The following is an 11137-nucleotide window of genomic DNA, read 5'->3' on the forward strand; positions in this document are numbered from 1 at the left end:
TATCCATCACCGCCGCCAGGTTCCGCCGATCTCGCCCCAACCGGGTCTCCGACGAGACTCTCCCGACTCCCGCGCCGCCCGCGCGCCTATCCCCGCCCACATCGGTGGCGCCATCTCTCGAGAGACGCCGACGAACCAGCGGGTGGTGGTGGTGGTGAAAAACGTTTATTAAGAATATGTACAAGTGAGAGATAAGGGCGGCCTTAAGGGCCGACCCTTTACAAACTCAAGGAGGAGTCCCTAGTTCGGGACCCCTGTGGCTTCCGCGGTGGCGCGCGCCCTGGCCACGAGGGCTCTTTGGCCCTCCAAGGTCGAGCAGCCGAGCAGGGCAGCCTCCCAGCTCTCACGGGTAGGGGGGAAAGGGGACGTGATTGGGGGGACCGCCGGGTTGGATGGTCATGCCCAGACCATGTGGAAAGTATCCGCAAACGGATGATCACAGTGTGGGCATTCCCCGGAGAAGGCCGGATAGAAGTGCCTAAGTATCGCCGGGCACAATACCGTGTTTGTGTATAGCCGTAAGAGCCAGCGCTCGTCAGCCTTAGTCAGGCCCGGCGCCGGAGGCGGAAATCGGAGCCTGTTTGATTTGTACATCGCGGTGATGTCGCGAAATGAGCTGACCGGGTTAGGTTCTGGATCGTCAAGAGCTGGAGGGCGAGGAGGCTCCCGGGAATCAAGCGCGCGGGCTGAGGCATCGGCAGCCTCGTTACCACCTAGTCCTGCGTGAGCTGGAGTCCAGATGACGGAACGTGTATTTGGGCGGTCCATATAATAACAGCCCTTGAGGATTCGAGCAGCGCGAATGGTGATGCGACCTTTGGTAAGATTTTGGCACGCACTCCGCGAATCGGTAATAATGATCCGAGATGCGGGATCCGCTGCGGCGAGTGCTATGGCGACTTCCTCCGCATGAGAAATGTCCGGTGCTCGAAAAGTGAGCCCTTGAACAGGCACGTTTTGATGGATTACGGCTGCCGTGTAGCCCCCCCGTGGTGAGGACCAGACGCGTCCGTGTAGAATACTCCAGGCCGGGACCCATAGCGTCCTTGCAAGGCTGTAACCCGCGCAGTTCGCCTGCCTTCGTGAGTCCCCCTAGCCATGTTTTGGGGTAGAGGCTGGATATCCAGCGCACCACGCCAGTCCTCTGGGATTGTGGTTCGCTCTTCTGCCTGATATGTGTAGGAGATGTGGAGGCGTTGTAAGAGGCATCTCCCAGCGTGCGATTTGGCAAGCCGCAGGTACTGGTTATAGAGATGGGCCTCTTTGAGTTCTCCGTACGTGTTGGTCATGCCCAAATCTGCAAGACGCTGGTTAGACGTCGAGATCGGTAGGTCGAGGGCGCGCTTGTATATCTTGCGGAGAATGCCTTCGAGCGTGTGCACATCACATTTGCGCAAACGTAGGTATGGTGTCGAATAGAGGATCCGACTGGTCACTAAAGCGTTGGCGAGGCGCAAAGCATCGTGGCTTCTGAGACCCCCCCGCTTGTTTGAGACCCGACGGACCATGCGGCCCACTTGATACCCGACCATACGTAACTTGCGCAGGGTTGTGTCGACTTTCCTCCTCTTGTGTATGAAGAGTCCCAAGACGCGGATTTCTTCGCGTTCCGGGATTGCCCCGGTGCTCAAGGAAAGTGCGATTTGAGTCATGTCTTTTGGTTTGGGGCGAAGATGCACGTACTCAGATTTTGCAGGGGAACATTCGAGGCCGCAGCGGCGGGCGTATTCATCTACGACCGTTGCTGCATGCTGAAGGCTGGCCTCAATGCTGCCAAGGGAACCCTGGGTTGCCCACAACGTGATATCGTCGGCGTACAGAGCGTGCCGTACACCGGGGATATCCTTCACCAGTGGGGGGAGATGAGCCATGGCGAGATTGAATAAAAGAGGAGAGAGGACCGCTCCCTGTGGTGTTCCTCGAGTACCCAGAGGATATGGGATATGCTCCTTGCCTTGAATGCGGAGGTACGACTGCCGTTCAGTCAGGAACTCACGGATGTACCTGAAAGCATTATACCCACAGTTCGTTTGGGACAGATGGGTAAGAATGATTTCGTGGGTAACGTTATCAAAAGCCCCCTTAAGATCTAAGGCGAGGACTACCTTCGTCGTTACTTGGATGCTCGATCGGCTCAATGACGTCACGATGGAGCTGTAGGAGAATGTCCTGAGCAGAGCGATGTGGACGAAAGCCGTGCATAGTGTCGGCAAAAGTGTGCTGGACCTCGAGGTAATCGGAGAGCCTATCCCTAACCATTGTTTCCATAAGCTTCCCCACACACGAGGTTAACGAAATGGGGCGTAGATTTTCGATGTTGATAGGCTTGCCCGGTTTGGGAATAAAAGTTACCAGAGCCGTACCAGTAGCGGTTCGCGCCCCTCCCAAATTTGATTGAAGTAGTCGAGGAGGTGAAGGTATGCTGGGTCTGGGAGGTTGGCTAGAAGCTTAACCGTCACTTGATCCCGACCCGGCGCCGTTCCTCGCTTCATTTTCGACAGGGCCGCCTTCAGATCGTGGAGTTGAAAGCAACGATCCAAGTCTGCGTTCTCCGAGCCTGCATATGAGAACGCCGGTTCGATGGAGTCCTGCGGGCCACAGATATATTTATCCCTAAGAGCCTGTGCCAATTTATCCGCGTCACCCGCGTAAGCGTGGAGCGCGCGTTGAAGATGTTTTTGCATTTCTGTGCGCGTTTGGCTAGGGTCGATGAGGGCCCTGAAGAAATGCCACGTGCTGCGGTGGGACATATGCTTGGCGGCATTGTTGCAGCGTTCTACCCAATTGGAGTCAGCGAGGTGGGCCGAGCACTCGGCCGCTTCCTGAGTGAGGGCTGCTATGCGGAGTTTGAGCTTACGGTTATGCTTCTGTCGGCGCCAGCGGCGGACTAGGCTACGCCGAGCCTCCAAGATATGCAGGAGATGTTTATCCACCGCCGGCGTGGCCTCTGAAAGCTGAACTGTCTGCTCAGTTTGTCGAAGCGACGTCACAAGGTGTTGAGACCAAGTGGCGTAGCCTTGCTGAGCTATGGGGGCCGAAGTCGTGTACTCCGAACGGAACTTGTCCCAGTCCGGAAGTTTCGCTTGTTGATGGGGACGGGTAAGGGGATGCGTCCTAATTATAGTGAGAAGAATGCAATGGTCGCTGCCGAGAGATTCATCGGTGTTGAGCCATTCTGCATGCCTGATGTACTTGGTAAGTGTGAGATCAGGACAGGTGTCCCGAGTTACAGAGTTGCCAATGCGGGTTGGGTGTGCGGGGTCCGTTTGGATAGTGAGGCCCAAGGTGGCAATAAGTTCCACCAACTTTCTACCACGCCGTTCCTCCTTACGGTAACCCCAGTGAGGAATAGGGGCATTAAAGTCCCATACAATTACAAGCGGCTCCCTGGCTGCCACCGTAAGGGCTTTGGTAAACACATCAGCGTAAGTTACGTTAGGCAGTTTGGGAGAACTGTAGATGTTGAGGATGTGTAGGGACGGATCTTGCTTTCTAAGCGGGAGGAGAGTCACCATAACGTATGAATAAAGCGGATCGCAGTCGAGATCTGCCAGTTTGGCGGTGTAATTCTGATGTACGCAGAGTGCGGTTTGTGCATCCCTTTGGTACACAGTAAAATTTGTGAGAGATACGTGCTCGCCCGTCTCCTGAAGGGCCACTACCGCGGGCAACTGCGGATAGGTTTATAAGTGCAGCCGGAGAGCAGCCCGCTTATTGCGTGCCCTAAATCCGCGGCAATTCCACTGTAGGATTGTAAAAATAGCCGAATTTGAACGGTCGCGGCGCGATCTAGGGCCGTTTCCCGCCATTGTTAGAACTAAACGTGTGGGGGGCCTCCAGGAGAGCAAAGGGCTGCATAGGGGCTCCGCTGCTCGATCCGGTGTTCACTTCCGAGGTCGCAGTGGAACTGTTAGACTGCTGGTCTACCTCGGCCACCTTGGAAAGGGGCCGGGATGCTTGAGAACGAGATCCTCGCTTAAGATTAGGACGGCGGGTGCTAACAGTGAGTTGGGACATCTGGGCCGCTATCTTGCCCGGGATGCGGTCAAAAGCGGTTTCGAGTGCGGCAGCCAATCGATTCTCGATCATGGTCCCTATGGACGCCATCTGGGCCTCTAGGTTGCTTAGGCGCTCCTCAAGCGGGCCGAGGTTCGCAGCGGTTTTCCTGTGTTCGGAGAGGGAACTATCCATCGCTTCCTGCGCCTGCCCGAGGGGTGTCGAATTAGGTGAGGACGAGCGGTTCGCAAGCGCCTGCACCGTCTGCGTTAACGAGGCAACTTGGGCCTGCAACCTGCGGAATTCGATTTTTTCCCGTGTGGGAGTCGAAGGGGTTGGCGGTTTGGGTTGGGAGATCACGTAGGGTGTGGAAGAAAAGGCTGCCCCGCCCGAGCTGCTCACCTGGGATCCTTTCCGAACGCGGGCGGCCTACGATGAATCCCCCTGGGCAGCGGGTTTGAGCTCAGGTGATGGCTGGTTCGGTTTGGATGGGGAGCGCCGTCGCCGGACCGGTTTCAGCGCACTAGTCTCTCCCGAAGCGTGCGCCGGCACGGGATCGCGGGTCGCGGTTCTCCACGATTCCCACAAGCTCCTTGTGCAAAGGGGTAAACATATCTGAAGTTTTTTTTTGTGGAAACAAAATTTCCTTTCCTAACAAAAGAGTCGGCTCGGGTAACTGGCGCATTGAGTGGGTAGCGGTAAATTTGAAACTTCTACCACTGCAAAATAAATACTACAGCAGCTCTCGCCCTACTTATGTTTAACGGACTTTGCACACTCCAAATGATTTAATGTATATTCGTGTTCGGCGTGGGGAGCGAATGTAAAAAAAAAATTATCAAATAGAAATTTTTTTTCAAAATTGGTCATATTTGGGGTCTTTTCCCTCTGCATCGAAAAAAAACTAGGTAGTTCAAATTTCTTACTTATTCTTCATTTCTTGTTCAATATTCGGGCATTTATTTTATGTGGTCAAGACTTCAATTTTAAAAGGCACTCTACTGCAGCCAGGTAACCCGTTTTGGTATAATTTGAAAGCCAATAAAAAAAACATTTTCGATTTTTTCACATTTTCACAAAAAAAAGCTGAAGTTATTCTCTATGATCCTTATCAAAACATGTGGCACTTTTTTTGTTTTTTTCAGCAACAAAGCACCAAATATGGCCTTGTTAGCAGTATTGCGGTGACGTAGTCATGTGGTTTGTAAGAATCTTATGAACGCAATATAGTACAATAAATGGTCGTTACAATAAGGAAACACTTAAGCAAACATTGCGGTTAGCGGCGTTGTTGAAATTAGGCGTTAATTAAGTATCCAGCATTTTAACAGGTTGCAGAAAGGCACCCGAAGTGGATGGTTTAGGCTAGCGCACTCGCTCTTCTCGATGCGTCTCTTTATGCACTGCTCAATGTTTTTCTGGGAGCATTATAGGCCCACTCGCATACACCGGGCATCTTGGGAGCCACTGGGGAGCATATGCTATGCCCGAGTTTAGGCTAACTTGTAGCATCGGGGGAAGTGTTCCGGTGGAAATAAATACGTTCTGACGGACGGCGGCTGAACTTTCTGGCTGGTATTAGTACAATATGATCTCATGATTCCCAGCAAAACAAAAAGTATCAAACAAAACATATAACCATGAACTTACCCGCCATGAGGGATAAAAGGAGGCAGCTTAAAGAAACGCCCCAGCTCGGAACTGTTTCTGCGTGATTATCGCCTTCGGCGATTCCCGAACATCGACGACCCCGGAAGGTCCAGTAGCGCAAATGTAGTAAGGAACACGTGCTTTCTGGTGTTTATTGAAGAGAGCAAAACAAAACAATTGCGTCAAGGCGGAACATCCGTAGTGTTAAAGATCTCGACACCGAAAAAAAGATACCGTTCAGCCAATAAACACCATGTACATCTTGGCCCGTATTTAGGGTCACTGAACAGCTGCCAACATGGGAATGTTTGCATCTAAAACTCTTTCGATGCCGCTAACCTGCAATTACCCACTCCTGCTTCGTTCTAAAGAAAATAACAATAATGACGTACGGCCTCTTATGTGCTAAGTGCTCCGAAGTAACACATGGTGCCAAAGAGATCCTCGGGAACCAGTTCGTGTGGATTAAGATTTTCCGTGAACAGCCCACATGTGCTCTTTCTCTAGTTTGAAGAGAGCGCGAGTACCGGATCAGACAACTGAAATGAATATAGTTAGAACAAAATGATAATTTGCAGTATTGGTTTATTAGAGACATTTTTGTATCCCTCTATAGCTCCATTGTGTTTCATCCTAAATATTACGGCAATTACTTCAAATCACAGCGGCCTTCAAAAGGCCACGTCTCGAAATACGTCGTTCAGCCGCAACCATTCCAGGAATATATATATATATATATAAATATAGTCTGAGTGTATACATACATATATATATATATATATATATATATATATATATATAGTCTGAGTAGTCTGAGTGGCGCTGGCTACCACCCTCAAGCGTCAGATACACTTGTAGTAAATATAAATACTCCAGAAAGTGAAGCAGAACACAGTCGCCCAGATAGCCGAATTGGTAAGGCATTCGAGATCTAATCGAAAGGCGTGGGTTCGGTCCCCACTCTGGGCGCGTGTTTTTCTTTCTTTCTTTCTCACGTAATTATTAAAAAAATAATAATAATGTATCGTCAATAACGGTAAAAAAAAAGTCTAACCACTCCCCTATGTCTTCTTTGGTGTTGTAGACTGCCGGCATTTCTTTCTGTATTTCATAACGAGCCCCTCATTTCCAAACCTATTATCGTGCGAAAGCTTAGCGAGGGCCTCGGTTCTGGCAGCCTTGATGCCAAGGTAGCATAAGAGGGTTTCCCGCCAGTTAACCGCTCATGACAGGCTGTAGATGTTCGCGTCACGCCCCGGGGGTTGAAAAAGAAGGTCCCCTTCTCCCCGTGTAGTCTGAGTGGCGCTGGCTACCACCCTCAAGCGTCAGATACACTTGTAGTAAATATAAATACTCCAGAAAGTGAAGCAGAACACAGTCGCCCAGATAGCCGAATTGGTAAGGCATTCGAGATCTAATCGAAAGGCGTGGGTTCGGTCCCCACTCTGGGCGCGTGTTTTTCTTTCTTTCTTTCTCACGTAATTATTAAAAAAATAATAATAATGTATCGTCAATAACGGTAAAAAAAAAGTCTAACCACTCCCCTATGTCTTCTTTGGTGTTGTAGACTGCCGGCATTTCTTTCTGTATTTCATAACGAGCCCCTCATTTCCAAACCTATTATCGTGCGAAAGCTTAGCGAGGGCCTCGGTTCTGGCAGCCTTGATGCCAAGGTAGCATAAGAGGGTTTCCCGCCAGTTAACCGCTCATGACAGGCTGTAGATGTTCGCGTCACGCCCCGGGGGTTGAAAAAGAAGGTCCCCTTCTCCCCGTGTAGTCTGAGTGGCGCTGGCTACCACCCTCAAGCGTCAGATACACTTGTAGTAAATATAAATACTCCAGAAAGTGAAGCAGAACACAGTCGCCCAGATAGCCGAATTGGTAAGGCATTCGAAATCTAATCGAAAGGCGTGGGTTCGGTCCCCACTCTGGGCGCGTGTTTTTCTTTCTTTCTTTCTCACGTAATTATTAAAAAAAATAATAATAATGTAACGTCAATAACGGTAAAAAAAAAAGTCTAACCACTCCCCTATGTCTTCTTTGGCGTTGTAGACTGCCGGTATGTCTTTCTGTATTTCATAACCAGCCCCTCATTTCCAAACCTATTATCGTGCGAAAGCTTAGCGAGGGCCTCGGTTCTGGCAGCCTTGATGCCAAGGTAGCATAAGAGGGTTTCCCGCCAGTTAACCGCTCATGACAGGCTGTAGACGTTCGCGTCACGCCCCGGGGGTTGAAAAAGAAGGTCCCCTTCTCCCCGTGTAGTCTGAGTGGCGCTGGCTACCACCCTCAAGCGTCAGATACACTTGTAGTAAATATAAATACTCCAGAAAGTGAAGCAGAACACAGTCGCCCAGATAGCCGAATTGGTAAGGCATTCGAGATCTAATCGAAAGGCGTGGGTTCGGTCCCCACTCTGGGCGCGTGTTTTTCTTTCTTTCTTTCTCACGTAATTATTAAAAAAAATAATAATAATGTAACGTCAATAACGGTAAAAAAAAGTCTAACCACTCCCCTATGCCTTCTTTGGCGTTGTAGACTGCCGGCATTTCTTTCTGTATTTCATAACGAGCCCCTCATTTCCAAACCTATTATCGTGCGAAAGCTTAGCGAGGGCCTCGGTTCTGGCAGCCTTGATGCCAAGGTAGCATAAGAGGGTTTCCCGCCAGTTAACCGCTCATGACAGGCTGTAGACGTTCGCGTCACGCCCCGGGGGTTGAAAAAGAAGGTCCCCTTCTCCCCGTGTAGTCTGAGTGGCGCTGGCTACACCCTCAAGCGTCAGATACACTTGTAGTAAATATGAATACTCCAGAAAGTGAAGCAGAACACAGTCGCCCAGATAGCCGAATTGGTAAGGCATTCGAGATCTTATCGAAAGGCGTGGGTTCGGTCCCCACTCTGGGCGCGTGTTTTTCTTTCTTTATTTCTCACGTAATTATTAAAAAAAATAATAATATAATGTAACGTCAATAACGGTAAAAAAAAGTCTAACCACTCCCCTATGCCTTCTTTGGCGTTGTAGACTGCCGGCATTTCTTTCTGTATTTCATAACGAGCCCCTCATTTCCAAACCTATTATCGTGCGAAAGCTTAGCGAGGGCCTCGGTTCTGGCAGCCTTGATGCCAAGGTAGCATAAGAGGGTTTCCCGCCAGTTAACCGCTCATGACAGGCTGTAGACGTTCGCGTCACGCCCCGGGGGTTGAAAAAGAAGGTCCCCTTCTCCCCGTGTAGTCTGAGTGGCGCTGGCTACCACCCTCAAGCGTCAGATACACTTGTAGTAAATATAAATACTCCAGAAAGTGAAGCAGAACACAGTCGCCCAGATAGCCGAATTGGTAAGGCATTCGAGATCTAATCGAAAGGCGTGGGTTCGGTCCCCACTCTGGGCGCGTGTTTTTCTTTCTTTCTCACGTAATTATTAAAAAAAATAATAATAATGTAACGTCAATAACGGTAAAAAAAAAAAAGTCTAACCACTCCCCTATGTCTTCTTTGGCGTTGTAGACTGCCGGCATTTCTTTCTGTATATATATATATATATATATATATATATATATATATATATATATATATATATATATATATATATATATATATATATATATATATATATATATATATATATATATATATATATATATATATATATATATATATATATATATATATATATATATATATATTAAAATAATTAAAAAAACATGGCGTTGAGCATGCTTTGTTGAAATTGGGCAAGTATCAAGTACATTGCGCCGAAATCTGATGTTGAAGCTTCTGCTTCCGAGCTCAAGTTTGGCATATATATATATATGTATATATATATATATATGCCCAATTTCAACAAAGCATGCTCAACGCCATGTTTTTTTAATTATTTTCTTATTGCAAAGGTTATTTCTCTCCCGACATTGCGGTCATAAACTTAAAAGAATGCTTTGTTGGGTGAGTTGGTTCATGGCTTCAAAAAAATTAAAACGAGTGCAAAGGACAAGGACAGAGATACACAATACACGGGACGATCGCTCACTACCAACTCACTCACTTCCTCACTACCAATTTTTCCATGTCATAAGCTTTTTGCAACCACTTGAGTATGTTACCCCAATAGTGCTAACAAGGCCATATTTGTAAAGTTCTTGAAGATGTACTTTCTAAACACATAAAGGATCTTCTTGACAATAATATTATTCTGACTAACGTACAGCCCGGTTTTCGAAGAATGTTTTCAACTGCAACTCAATAAGTAGTTGCGGTTCATGAGATGGCACAGGCGCTTGACGAGTGCGGACAGATTGACGCAGTTCTAATAGACTTCTGGAAAGCGTTCGATAGAGTTCCACATTCAAAACTAATAACAAAAATTAAAAACTTAGGCATCCCATCACAAGTCGTAAATTGGGTTATTTTATGCCTAACTGGCCGCAAGCAATATGTTGAAATTGACGGTGCCTGTTCTCGTTTTCTAGATGTTTTCTCGTTCGTCCCACAGGGCTCGATCTTGGCAACGGTTGTATTTAACATTTATATTAATGATCTTGGCCAAATTGTAAAGCCCCCTCTACGCCTCAGGCTGTTCGCAGACGATTGCATCATATTTAGCCACATAGTGTCTGCCGCTGACTAGCATGTTCTTAACCATGCTTTGCATGCTATAACAGAATGGTGCAATAAATGGGATATGCTTGAAAATCTCGACAAGACGGTTCACATGCGCATCTCAAATAAGAAAATACATCTCATTTCATGTACAGTCTTCGCAATTACCAGAATAAACAAGTGGAGGAACATAACTACCTGGGGTTAACTTTGACGTCCAGACCTAAGAGGTCAACACATATAAATAACATATGTTCCTCCACGAGAAAGAAGTTATGATTTCTGAAGCATAAATTAGGTGATGCCCCCTCGTCGCTTAGACTCATTGCATACAAATCCATTGTAAGACCCACCCTGGAACACGGGAGCATTGTCAGAGAGCACCACACTATTACTAATAAAGAAAAGCTTGAAAAATTCAGAGATTGGCAGCTGGTTTAATTTATAAACGTTTTAGATGTAACGACTTCCCTTCAGCTTTGTTGGAGCTCGCACACCTAGAGCCATTGTCCAACCGACGTAAAGTGCCCGTCTAAACTATTTAATCTGCTGTATTTTAATAAACTGGGAATACAGTCACAAAATTACATGGCTAACAACCCTAGTCGAGCGTCTCGTCACAAGCATAGCCGAAGTATAAAACAGTTCTTTGCCCGTAAAGACCAATAGGGTGTATTCACAGGGCCTTGGACCGCGCGGCGGCGCTACCTGCGCGGTGGCGGTGACTCCATATTTGAGGTTGCACTCCGCCGCGCGGGAAGCGCGTTTCCCGACGCGAAACGTTGTTTGCGGCGTGGTGCTGGCAAGAACGTACGTGTGGATGGTGTTTTTCTCTGCGTGATTCGTGTGTTTGAGAATGCCTGGTCGCCACGAGTAGCCAGCATGGTTTTCGCTGCG

General features: G+C 48.2%; 1 pseudogene; it reads right to left on the reverse strand.

The window, feature by feature from the left end:
• Window positions 1-240: 240 nt before the first annotated feature.
• Window positions 241-1871, reverse strand: LOC144160862 (uncharacterized; annotated as a pseudogene).
• Window positions 1872-11137: the final 9266 nt, after the last annotated feature.

Source organism: Haemaphysalis longicornis, unplaced genomic scaffold (assembly GCF_048455015.1).
Source record: "Haemaphysalis longicornis isolate Haplotype H1 unplaced genomic scaffold, Haemaphysalis longicornis Haplotype H1 scaffold_11, whole genome shotgun sequence".
NCBI classification, from domain to species: Eukaryota; Metazoa; Arthropoda; class Arachnida; order Ixodida; family Ixodidae; genus Haemaphysalis; species Haemaphysalis longicornis.